The 12475-nt window shown below is 40.2% G+C and overlaps 1 long non-coding RNA gene and 1 pseudogene across 1 annotated transcript; both read right to left on the bottom strand.

The window, feature by feature from the left end:
* Nucleotides 1–528: 528 nt before the first annotated feature.
* LOC123116087 (uncharacterized) lies at nt 529–2694 on the bottom strand. The gene is made up of 3 exons (XR_006456923.1): nt 2480–2694; nt 2017–2329; nt 529–1528 (listed from the first exon to the last, which is right to left on the bottom strand). It is a non-coding gene; the product is annotated as an uncharacterized lncRNA (long non-coding RNA).
* A 2179-nt stretch (nt 2695–4873) lies between these two features.
* LOC123114775 (probable leucine-rich repeat receptor-like protein kinase At2g28990) lies at nt 4874–10766 on the bottom strand (annotated as a pseudogene).
* Nucleotides 10767–12475: the final 1709 nt, after the last annotated feature.

Genomic DNA, 12475 nt, shown 5'->3' with positions numbered 1-12475 from the left:
GGCCGTTGCAATGTGCTCGTATTTGCTAGAAATCGAACAGTGGCAGCCCATGTATAATAGTAGGCACAGCAGCATGTGCACAGATGTCTGCGCGGGCACAGGCGCACCTGGCAAAGACTCATCCGAACGACATGGGTTTTGACTTTGTCAACATGTGCCATGGCAGAGAGCCGTTTTGAGTGTGAGAGCATGTCATACAGATTAGTTTTGTACTCCTTTCATTCAGAAATGCTTGTCATCAAAATGAATAAAAATGAATGTATCTAGATGTATTTTAGTTTTAGATACATTCATTTTTGTCCATTTTAATGACAAGTATTTTCGGACGGAGGGACTACGTGATACCAAATGTTTGTAGCATCACCAAAACAGTTAAACTGCTCAATGCTTCGCCCGGTCGTCCACATCAGAATTTTTACTCGGCCATCATCATCAACCTGTACACTATATTTGTACTTAGGATCTTCAGCCCGCATTGCTTTGAACACCTCTATGGTTTTTGTGGCATCATTTTTCAACTGTTCTCTATTAAGTTTTCCACAAAGTGTTTTCAAAGATCCTTTCATGAATGGCACCTCCTTCACTGATCCAAAAAAGAAAAAACCCCACAACATTGTAAACCTTGCTTAGGCTTATGTTGTTCTCTCTCAGCTATTTCGCCGGGTCTCTCGCATATCTATCTATGTGTCGGTGCAACTTCCAATACAATTTCTCCATACAGTTAACTGAAAGCGCATGGTTGCAGTGGCGGAGCTACGGCAAGGCCGAATTGGCCGTGGCCCGCCCAGCCCATACGATTTTCCTGCAGTATATACGTATTTTTGGCCAATGAAACACAACCCCTAGAGTAATTTCCTACAGCCGGCCCGCCCAGATTTCTAGGCCAAGCTCCGCCACTGCATGGTTGTGCTCTGATTTGTGTTCGCGTATGTACCATCCTTTGTCATCAGGCCTAAGAATCCACATCAATGCAGTGCAGCCACACCTTGTCGAACGGCTGTTGGATTTGAATGGCTTTCCCTGCAGATTTTTTCACTGAAAGAAAGCATGAGATAATAATCTGACAGAATTTTCATAAATAGCTGAAAAAAACAATTTTCGATTATCGGATCCATGGATCCAAGGAACCCTTTCAGAATCAAGATGATGGACATGTTGATCGATAAGCTGCAAGATGCTGACCCCCCCTCCAGGGCCGTTGCATGTGTGATGCTATGTCATGCGCCGCAACCTTGTGAGAATGCTCCGGGCTTATATGCCACCACACAAGCACACACAATTTTCTGCAAACACTTTTTTGGGTGGACGTTGAGGCGGCTCTTCGCATACCTCACGCCAAAGCCCGTCTCCCACGAGTGTAAATTGTAAAACTCGTATGCTTCTTCGACTGAATCAAAACTGGTACCGATTGCCGGATTAACAACAGTACCAGCCTTGTTGTCTGCGTAAGCTCGCATCAAAGCCTCAAGTGCAGGCACTCTGCTTGGGTCAACATCCCTCTCATCTGACGCTTTTGCCGACCCTAATGCTGTAGTGTCAAAATATAGCGGATCACTGCATTGTTTTCTATATGACGCAGACCGACATGAACTTAACAATCCCAAAAATATAATGGTGTGAAATCACTTGTGATCTTAAAGTATGACCTACCAAGTGGAGAATGTAACGAAAATCATAGAACCAAGGCTTGTCCCAGCAACACTAAAAATTCTAGAATAAGTGGCATCAGGAAAAAAAACTCATCTGACACACTGCCAATCTGAAATACTGCAAATGTTTTTCAAAAAATGTCCACCGATGTACTTTGTACTTGTGCAGACCGACATAAATAGATCAATCTCTTAAGAAAAAATGTTGCGGAATCACTCTCAGTACTAAAAGTGCGACCTAGCAGGGGGCGTCCACTAACTGAAAATTATAGGACCAACATTGGTCGAGCAAGACTGAACATTATAGACTAATAGAATCAATGAAAAATGAGAATAATAATTTTCTGCATGAGTATTTGGTTCTTACCGCGGAGTCCAGCAGGAGCCCACGACGACACCCTTCGCATCTCCATCTTCTCCCATTGTTGCATTGGTCATATTCTCAGGAGCCATCTCGTTTGACTATCTCACACTAGTACCATTGTACGAGCCGACATTCTCGATTTCTCGTCCTCCTCTTGGAATTGCAGTTCGACACCACTGCCGGACATGGGATCAGAAGAGATCAAATGCTGAGCGCCCGCGAGCTTCATGGATGAAAGCAACAACGGACTCCACAGTAGCGACTCCGCCGCCCAAAATATCCACCGCATCCACCCTAGGGACCAACTGCAAGTCAACTGTATTTGTCATCCTATCAGATCCACCAACAAAGATGCAGAGAAAATAAGACAAAAAAGAAATTCTATCAAAATCCCACGACATACAAATTCTGGAAGCAAAAGAGCAAGACCAACAGAAATAAATTGGCACACTTGCTAGTTTTTTACCTTAATTCCGCTTCCTCAAAGAAGAACTCGAGACCATCCATGGCGATTCGTCGCTTGCCCAGCCACCAGGCGAAGGGGATGAATGGCGACAGTGAACTGACCACCGCTTGGAAGTTAAACTACCGGGAGCCGCAAATGGGCCCGTCGAGCCAGAGAATTAATATCGCACCAACCCAACTCACTCCCAGGGCGTCAGGTTCACGGGCGATATTTTCAAACCAGCCCAGCAGGCACATGAGGCTCATGCGCGGCAACGTGTACCCCAGCCCACGTACAAATGGTAGCACCCCACCCCATATCACCAGCGTATTTCAACTTAACCGCCGGCGTATATATGCGATAAGAAAAGCCAGCACACATCGCGGGGCTATATTGTACGTCACGAGATACCGGCCTTCAGGTAGCTCGGCCACCAAAATGCCTCTCTCTGATGAACATCCTTCCAAACTAATCAAGGAAGGATTGAAACGGCCTCCACTTGCCTTGTCTCGCATGCAAGAGCACATGGCTTTCAGTTTACCCTCTAGCTTTGTACACGAGGGATGAAACAAACTGCCTAATCTGTCACACAATCGCATATGCGGGCTGGCAAGGCTATTTTCAGTCCCTGTGCAGCCCTGATGAAGTTTAGGATGAAATGAGACCAGTGATCGCTGCTTGATGAAATCTTGTCAAGTATGCTTGTAACTTAGGTCATGGTAGATATGTTTGGTTGGGAAATACACATGGCCCAGCACTTGTACCTATGAACATTGTTATGAATCAATAAAGTGGCGTGAGTTTTCAAAAAAAAAAAAAGATTGATCGCTAGTTTTTTAGTGATTAAAAAAAACTGATCGCTCAGTGATGTCCTCTTGCTAGCCTCATGTCGTCCCCAGCGCTTAAATGGTGTCTTTTTTTTTGCAGCCATGGTGTCCTCTTACGAAGAGGAAGGACAATGACGCCGCGAGAATGTCTTGCTCAAGAAAGCAGCTTCATGCTTACCATAGGAAAGTTCATTCGTAATTGCAGCGCTTACGGACTCATGGCCCCTCTTGAATCTTGATGTACTCTATAAGTAGTGTGTAGCTCATTTGTAACTTCGTCACTTATCATATGAGTATGTTTACAACTATGTTATGTTGGCTGTGTTGACTTTTACTATTAATTTAAAGCCCAACACTTCTTATGCCTGTTTTCTAAAATATGAAGCAATTTCATGTTACGATCAATTCTGATATATCACTGTAATAAAAAAATAATCTTTGAAATTCTGATTAGACACTCTTTAAATCTTCAAATCCTGGGCCCTTACATGATTTTTTTTGGCTGCTCACGTCAAAACTTATTTCATCATTAAATTTTACAAACATTCAATATACATCCCTATGTACATGTGTATTCTTTTCAATTTTTTGAAATTTAAAGAGTTAAATTCAGTTTTTTTGTAAATGGAGCCATTTCCGAGGAAACACCGGATATATCCGATATTTTCTCCGTAACATTCCTGCGCAGTCCGCGCCAGCAACAGAAAAAAAAACGCTTCCTTGGGCGTTGACTTGCGAGTCGCCAGAGTGAGCGGTGCGCGCCCCGCGGCGGCGCGGCCCACGCCCTACACAGCCTCAGGTGGCCATCGAGATTAGCCAGCTCCCCTCCGATTCCCCGCGGCCATGTTCCCCCATCTGGTGCTGGTGGCGAGGCTTCGAGTTCCTGCCACAGTTTGCAGTAGCGTATCCTTGTCGAGGTAGGTTACACCGCAACCTGATTCATCGAATGCTTCAAATTTTGATCCATATCCATGTGTTGCAGTTGTACTATTTTCCAGCATGATTTCGCTATGCATTGCTACGCACCAGATGGGCTAACTCGGGCTCAATCGAATTCCTGGCGTTTTTAGCTGTGAATAGCGAATTGCAGGTTCGAATGGTTTGTGCTTGTTCGTATTAGCAACTGAGAATTCATCATATTTCGTCTTGTTTTTTGTCATCAACATTGGAGAGCTGTCTTTCATTTGCTTGTAGATGCTCCTGAACAGAGTTTGGTATGTATGCAACAGGATATTCTGCTGGAGAGATGTGACAGAAAATACAGACCCGGGTAATCTTTTAAGCTTTACATATTGCTCCAGTTTGCAGAAGAACTTCCAAACTTGGAAGTGGCAATTCTGACATCCTGTTATAGGTTTTTCAGGTAGTATTTCTGATTGACCTTTGAAATACTCTCAAGACATCACCTAGAAAGCTAAACTTTCAGACATTGCATAGTTCTATAGGATACAGAATGCATGATATGCTATATGTCACAGATACATCTCTCAAGTTGTAGCGTACGTGTCTAGGACTCCATTAGACAGGCACAAATGTCCATGAATACACCAATATTTAAAGAGTAATTTCAGAATGGATCACTTAGGCTTCATCTTCCTGATGCTACCCAGCTGATTGACAGGTCCACATTAGAACCGACTTGGCTAATGGTGCTTGAACTTACACGTGATTCTTCCAGTGCTAGAGCGTCCTTTAGCTGAGCCACCACCATACTCATTGTTGGCCTCTCACTGGATACCTCTCTTGTGCAAAGCAGGGCCATGTCCACAACCTTCCAAATAGAACTGAAGTCATATTGACAGTGAAGTCCTCGATCAACAATTGCCTCAATATCGCCCATGATAACCTTCTCCTTTACACGCTGCACAATATGCACAGGGGTCGGCAAGATTGGAGGTTCACCTGTGACAATCTCTAGTAAAACCACTCCAAAGCTGAAGACATCACTGCTTGTGGTGAGCCTGCCGCTAACACAGTACCTAGATAAGAGCAGTTGGGCCAATGTGCCTGGTTAGTTCGTTCTGTGAAAACCATTTGAATTTTATGAAGTTAAGTAGAAATGAAGCAATGCACACATAGGCCAACAATGCCTGGTTAGCAGGATTCATATGCAATCACCCTTTGCTGTGCAGCTGCAATCTACTTCTAGTTTAGGCACCAAATATGCACAATCTTTTATTTTTATTTTACGATGTACTAGTATGTATGTTTTTCTTTTTCATTTAATGTGCCATTTGTCGGATTTTCCACATTTTTGTTACTCATAACATTCAATGAGTCTGAACTTAGATATTTCGTACACAGCTATAGTAAATCGCGAGGCACAACTAATTTTGGTGGGAACTTCTAATATTAATTTGGTGTTTAAATCGAAGACGCTTACATATGCATGGGTTCATTACAAAGGCCTGATTGCCTAATATGAGGCCTTTATTTTAGTAAAAAATAATATAATTCAATGCACCTTTTTTTATAGTGAAGTGTTTTTTACTTCCTAATAACTTTTACATGATTCTAAGAGAATAGGTATGAAAACAAACTCTGGATCGATGTAGCCTAGAGTTCCTGCAGCTGTCACAGATATGTGACTTTGTGCCACATTGATGTATGACTTGGACAATCCAAAATCTGAGATCTTAGCAACCATGTCATGTCCTAGAAGAATGTTGTGCGCCTTCAAGTCTCTATGAGTTATTGGTAATACGCATCCCGTGTGCAAGTAGTCCAAACCTATGTAAGATAGTACATGTTATCATATATTGCTTGTGCATTTAACTGGCAAAATCAAGAAATGCAGTGTTTCCTCCAGAGTACACCTTGAGCAGCTTCAAGTGCAATCCGTGCTCGATCATGCCATCCCAGTGTCTGAACAATTGCATTTCTGCCTGAAGTATCACAATTGAAGTTGTAAAAGCTAACAATTTATCGGATGCGGTTGCAAAGTGAGTGACACAAGATGCATTTAATGAAGGCTTAAAATCATGTAAATAGTTTTGTACATTGCATGATCTCTAAAGAACAATGATACATAGTACTACTAATCATAGTTTTTTTTTCTTCAGGAAAGGGATTTTGCAAGGAAGTCCGGCATTATAATTTTGGAATTTGCAAATTACGAACCTCGTATGTTATCATAAAGACTTCCATTAGGCATGTACTCATAAATTAGAGCTAAATGGTCCTTGTCAGTGCAGTAGCCAACCAGCACAACGAGATACCTATGGTGCACGGTTGTTAAGCTCCCAACCTACAAAATAAAATAAAATAAATTTAGAGTCTGAGACCCTGCAGAAGTGTTTTTAGTTCTGAAAGTCAGTTTCAAAATGATATATGTATGGAAGTGATGGAATCGTTATCCCTTTCACCTTGCAAGTTACAATATTGATATGCATTTATTAGTTCCACCTGTTATTTTATCTTACCTAATGATCTACAAACTTCATATACCCGTAATTTCACAAATCTTTTCAGTATACTACGAATAACATGAAAAATCCTTGGACAATTGAATCTATATTCTGCATGGAATGCATACTTATAAAAATTGCCTGTCATACTCTATAGATTCAAATTAAATACCTCAGCTAAAAACTCTTCCATTCCTTTTCCTGTTGCTGATGTTGGAGAATGCATCTTGACAGCAACCTGAGTACCATCTTTTAATTGGCCATGGAAGACAGGTCCATAACCTCCTTCACCAATGCATGCGGAAAAATTGTTTGTTATTGCAACCAACTCTGCTTATGTGAATTCACGGCTGTCGGATGTGTGTATGTGACCTTTACAGTTTTCTTGACTTTTGGGACCTGGCAGATCAACACATCCCAGTAGCACACTTGGAACTGTATCTTGATAGATCATTTGTTGCAGCAAAGGGAAAAGGTTGAAATCATTAGAACTCATATCTTGAAATAAACCAAATTTGTAAGAATTAACAGGACATATATCTACCTTGCTTTCTGCAGAAACAAAACACTGTCAATGTACATGCCAGCAATGCCATTATCACCACGGGTACTGCTACGACAGTTATGAGGAGGGTGTTTTCCTTATGTGGTGATTTTCCATTGCATGGATCTCCATTTATGGTGTCATACCTAAAATTACATAAAAAAATTCTCTAATGAATTGGATGAAGGCATATATGGATGTTCCAGAGGTTGATTTACTAGACATCGAGTCTAAAAATAAACACTTAATATGTTGCTTTTTATTCCACCCTAAATCTGTAGATGTTGCATTCCAATTCTTACAAGTCGGTCTCAAGGAGGTCTGCTTTAAAATTGTATCAGCATCTATGGAGCAAAATCAAAGAGAAGAAAGAGATCCAAACCTTAAAGTAAGTGAGCGTGCCATGCATAAAGCTTCAGGAATTGGACCATCAAGATGATTCCCTGATAGATCGCTGCAGAAAAAAAAGACAACAAATCATCCCCTATCAATCTATATGACTGCCTTGTTTCATAAACTGCCAAAGTATAGGACTTACAGGACACGAAGGGACAATAAGTTTGTCAAAGAATCAGGCACTGGTCCATATAAATTATTGAATGACAAATTCCTGAAATAGATTTTGAAAACATACCACTTACTAGCAGAATTTTGAGCTATTAACTAAGAAAACAAACTTTTATAAAATTATACTCACAAGTATTGGAGTGATTTCAAAAAAGAAAATTGTTCAGATATTGCACCTTGCAAATCACTGTTGGACATGTCCCTGAAAAAATGATGTGCTCTGTTAGTGCTACTATGTTGGAAAAACAATAATTAATCCGCTGGATGATTTAGAGTTAGGGTTTAAATCTGGATAATCTCACACACTTGGAACCAAAATTCAGTGCCAGCTTTATTAATTCGAAAGTAGTATGAGCAAAATTAACCATAGACTTACAAACTTTTTACTCTTGATGTCACTCCATCACCTCTACATGTCAATCCAATCCATGTATATTTTTCGGGTAAACATGGGTCACCCATCCAGTTCTTCTCAACTTGGTATTCACTTTTGATATTCATCATTGCTTCAACTAAGTAGAATAAAAATGATAGAAGAAAGCATGAAATTAGCATATACTACAATAGTATAATTAGGGACAACCCTATTAACCTTATGAACTGAAAAGAAGTTATTAATTTGCAATGCATACTACAATCTGGTATTCCTATGTGAGTTATCTGTGATGTTTCTCCTTTTCTTCTTCAGTTTAAAGATTTCTTTACCTATTCAGATTTCAGAATTAAAACCAGTCTGAAATTACAATGAATATACACATGATGTGTGAAGTATTAGCAGTATATATGATTGTTGTATGAAGTACACATGAAATGCAGAGATGGTGCTGGTTGTAACCCCTTGAAAGAAGGGCTACAGGGTCCTGATTAAAGTAATTGATAAACTTGGAAATCGGTAGGGGCAAATGCAATTACTATTCCCGAGTAGAGATACATGTCCCCATCCTTTACCAAATAGCATTGGAAAAGTTGTGAATGAACACATGAAGTACATATAGTTATGTGCAGCTAGTTAGGATGGAAAATCATTTGCAATGAAGAGAAACAAGTGAGAAGTTCAAGAAGCTGAATGTTGCATAGGTATCTGGTACAGAAGTGCAAAGATTTAGTTTAAGTACCAAATCAGCATGAAAATTCTGAAAATTACTAGCCTTATACATTTAGTGTTTCAAGTTTACGTTTATTCAACATAATCTATATAAAGAGTAGAAAAGGTAAGAAAATTCTGACAAGTTATAAATAAAAAGGATAGGAAAATTAAATGAAAGGTAGATGTGTTCTGAGCAAACTTGTCTTGTCTTCTAACACACTGTTAATTTGAAGTTTAATTTTAAAGAATGGCACCACACACCATGAACTACATCTAGAACTTATTTGTAAGAAAGTAAGTGTTGATCCGATACCTAGCCAAAAGTTGCTTTGTGCCCAAAATTGGCTTTTGTACTGGATACCTGCCGTGTTCGTGTTTGCACAAATGACTTTACGTCTCAATATTTGGAATGGTGTGAAGTGTATCATCTGTAGGACCCTATGGTGAACCAGACATTATCCTAAATTTCTTGCCTTTTTTTTAATTCAGAATAGGTCTTAGCTGTTTCTCTTTGCATCTTCGTATTTATCATTTTCTCTTAACACATGTGAAAATGGCAAATCATGACTTCACAATTATGCAGAGAACTCTTCTCCGTTGGCTGGAACCGAGGGAGATCGGAATCTGGACGTACCATCTTGTGTATCGGTTGCGGTATCATCATGCTGGATGAGATAGTATATCTTGTATGCACTTAGTATGGGAGGGAGCACAGAGGTGTTGGTAGCGATTATGGAGACATTGTAGAAACCGCTGGCATCAGTGAATAGAGCTGTGGCAGCTGTATAGTCTGCAAAGAGATAGGTTGGGCTGACCGGCCGATTATTTGTCTCCCACAGGAAGCCATTGTAATATATATCAAATTCCCGCCTGCTCTGATTCTGGAAATCAGTATAATACAAATTGAGGTAGTACCCAGGCGGTGCCATGGCCGGCCAGGCAGAAGGAACTGCCCACGACAAGTTGAGAGGGATGGAGGTGGTAAGCGAGGTGACGGCAGTTTGGAGCACTCTAATTGGCACCTCAGCTGTATCAGTTAAATAACGTTTAATTTCACTTGTTGTCGATAGATTCAGCCACCGTGAGGTACCGTTTGATGGCCACCACAAACGATCGTAGGTATCATCCGGACACCTGCGAAAGTAAAAACTGAGTTAATATGCTTGTGTATATCTTTATGTATTTATGTAAATTATTATGTTTTCACTGGTTATGAAGTAGCAACTTTGTACTTATTTTCTTGTTGTGCACTATTTCTGCAATTGATGTGAACCACACTTCCTAAAAGTTTGTATGTAAACTGTGTTTAGTGGTTTTGTATATGCTAATGTTTCATCATTGAGTAAACTGCATGCAGGTTAGTAAACTTTATCAAATTCTTTGCCTGGATTGTAAGCTTAAGATTTACATTTTTATAATATGATCCTCAGACTTATACAGATGAGCTAACAGGTGTGTTAATCTTATTCAGCATGCCCATGTATTGAATTTTGGCTCAATCTAAGTCTCGTGACCACTTAATTGTCATGTAGAAGAAATCAGCGGAGAATTATTGTTGTTAGTAGATATGAATGAAAGACCCAAGTAATACAATGTTTGGAAAGATACAGTGCAGTTCACTGTTCTTCATCTTATTTACAGGTATTGTTACTCTATATTGCCTTTGTACCAAAATGTAAGACTTTTTTTTGGTTTTGTATAGGGCATAAAAAACATCTTACATTTTGTTACCGAGGGAGTAGTTACTAGAAAATATATTACTCTCTGAACTTAATTACCTGACTAGGCTGCTTGCACCAAGGCTACGCCGTTCCTGGAGCGCGATGGACTGATTTTGCATGGCTACTGGGTACAATGAGCTTTTCATCTGCCTCATCTCCAGCGACGACACAAAGGCAGTCCCACTGTGAATGTCTATCAAGCAAACGGATATTGAGCTCACCTCAGCCACAAAGATTGCCTCTGCGACGTACTTCCTCCGTTCCGAATTACTTGTCGCTCAAATGGATGTATCTAACACTAAAATAGTGTTAGATACGTCCACTTGAGCGACAAGTAATTCAGAACGGAGGGAGTACATCGTTGTAGTGCTGCTGACGCTGATCCGGTCCCAGAAATGAAGCCCCATGTAGAGATCAAACATCAGTGGCGACCTGACGAGGTCACGCTCCTTACCATCATATGAGTTCCGCTTCGGTACAACCCCCTCACAAAACGTATAAAAAACAATAGGGTCATTTCACAAATTATACCCACTCTGGACGTATACACGGTATGTTTCCGTAGAGGATCCGATACTAGCCCGGCCCACTAACAGGAACCGAGCGGCGTAACTCAAAATCACAAAAATAGGATACGCGCAGCAAGGGATTCGAACTCACGACCAACAAAACGTATAAAAAACAATAGGGTCATTTCACAAATTATACCCACTCTGGACGTATAAACGGTATGTTTCCGTAGAGGATCCGATACTAGCCCGGCCCACTAACAGGAACCGAGCGGCGTAACTCAAAATCACAAAAGTAGGATACGCGCAGCAAGGGATTCGAACTCACGACCAAAGCATTGTGGAACAGTGCTGCTAGCCACTCGACCAGCCACCTACCTAATACGTGAACAAGCGCACGCATTTTATAAACATTTAGAAGCGGCACATTTAATTTTCGAACTCTTCACTGAAAATTGTGAATTTTTTAATAACGAATACTTTTTAGATTCTGTGATTGTTATTTGAAAACATAAACATTTTCGAAATTCCAGAACAAAATTGAAAACACGAATATTTTTTGAAATCCATGAACTTTTTTTAATGCATGTTTTTTTTCTAAATCTGTGAAAAATATTTGAAAATGACAACACTAAAATTTGGAGCACATTTTGAAATTACGAACACATTAAAAAATGAGAACAAAAATCAAAATCATGATTTTTTTTAAGTGTTCACATGAGCAAATTCCAAAGGAAACATAAAATCAGAAAAGAAACAAAAATGCGAAAAATAGAAACAAAATTATAGCTGACAAAATACGACAAATCGGTTTAGGAACCTTTTAGATAGTTCCCAAAACAAGCCAGGAACCTTCCAGAAGATTCACCATATTGTGGCTCGAACGCTCAGATGGGCCGGCCCATTCAACTATTGTGTGTGTGATTGCGCGGTTTTTTGCCACAACATGTGGCAAATAGGAAATTCCGTACGGGTTCGGGGAGTCACGTCAAATAGACGGCTCCATGCATAGAAGGCCGCCTGACTGAGCCACCCCATTGTCGCGCGCGGAAATAGGAAAGAATTCACTTGAAAAAGAATGTGCATGAGATCAAACAATGTAACTCCCACTTCTGACCACTTGTCGCTAGCCACACGACCTGAAAGGCTTCCGTATCTAACTAGGTAATGCGGACTATAAGAACCATCCATCAGCGACCGGTTTACTTAGAGAACCACTCTTTTTCCCACTATTATTTTTACTTTTAATTTGCTATTTGTTTCTTTTTCATTTTTTGTTTTAATTTTATTTTTCTTTTCCAAAAACTGCTCATTCTTTCAAAATTTTGTTCACTTTTTAAAATTTTGTTCATAAT

Source organism: Triticum aestivum, chromosome 5B, assembly GCF_018294505.1.
Source record: "Triticum aestivum cultivar Chinese Spring chromosome 5B, IWGSC CS RefSeq v2.1, whole genome shotgun sequence".
NCBI lineage: Eukaryota > Viridiplantae > Streptophyta > Magnoliopsida > Poales > Poaceae > Triticum > Triticum aestivum.
The sequence above is the reverse complement of the archived record's forward strand: the minus strand, read 5'-3'. Positions and strand labels throughout refer to the sequence as shown.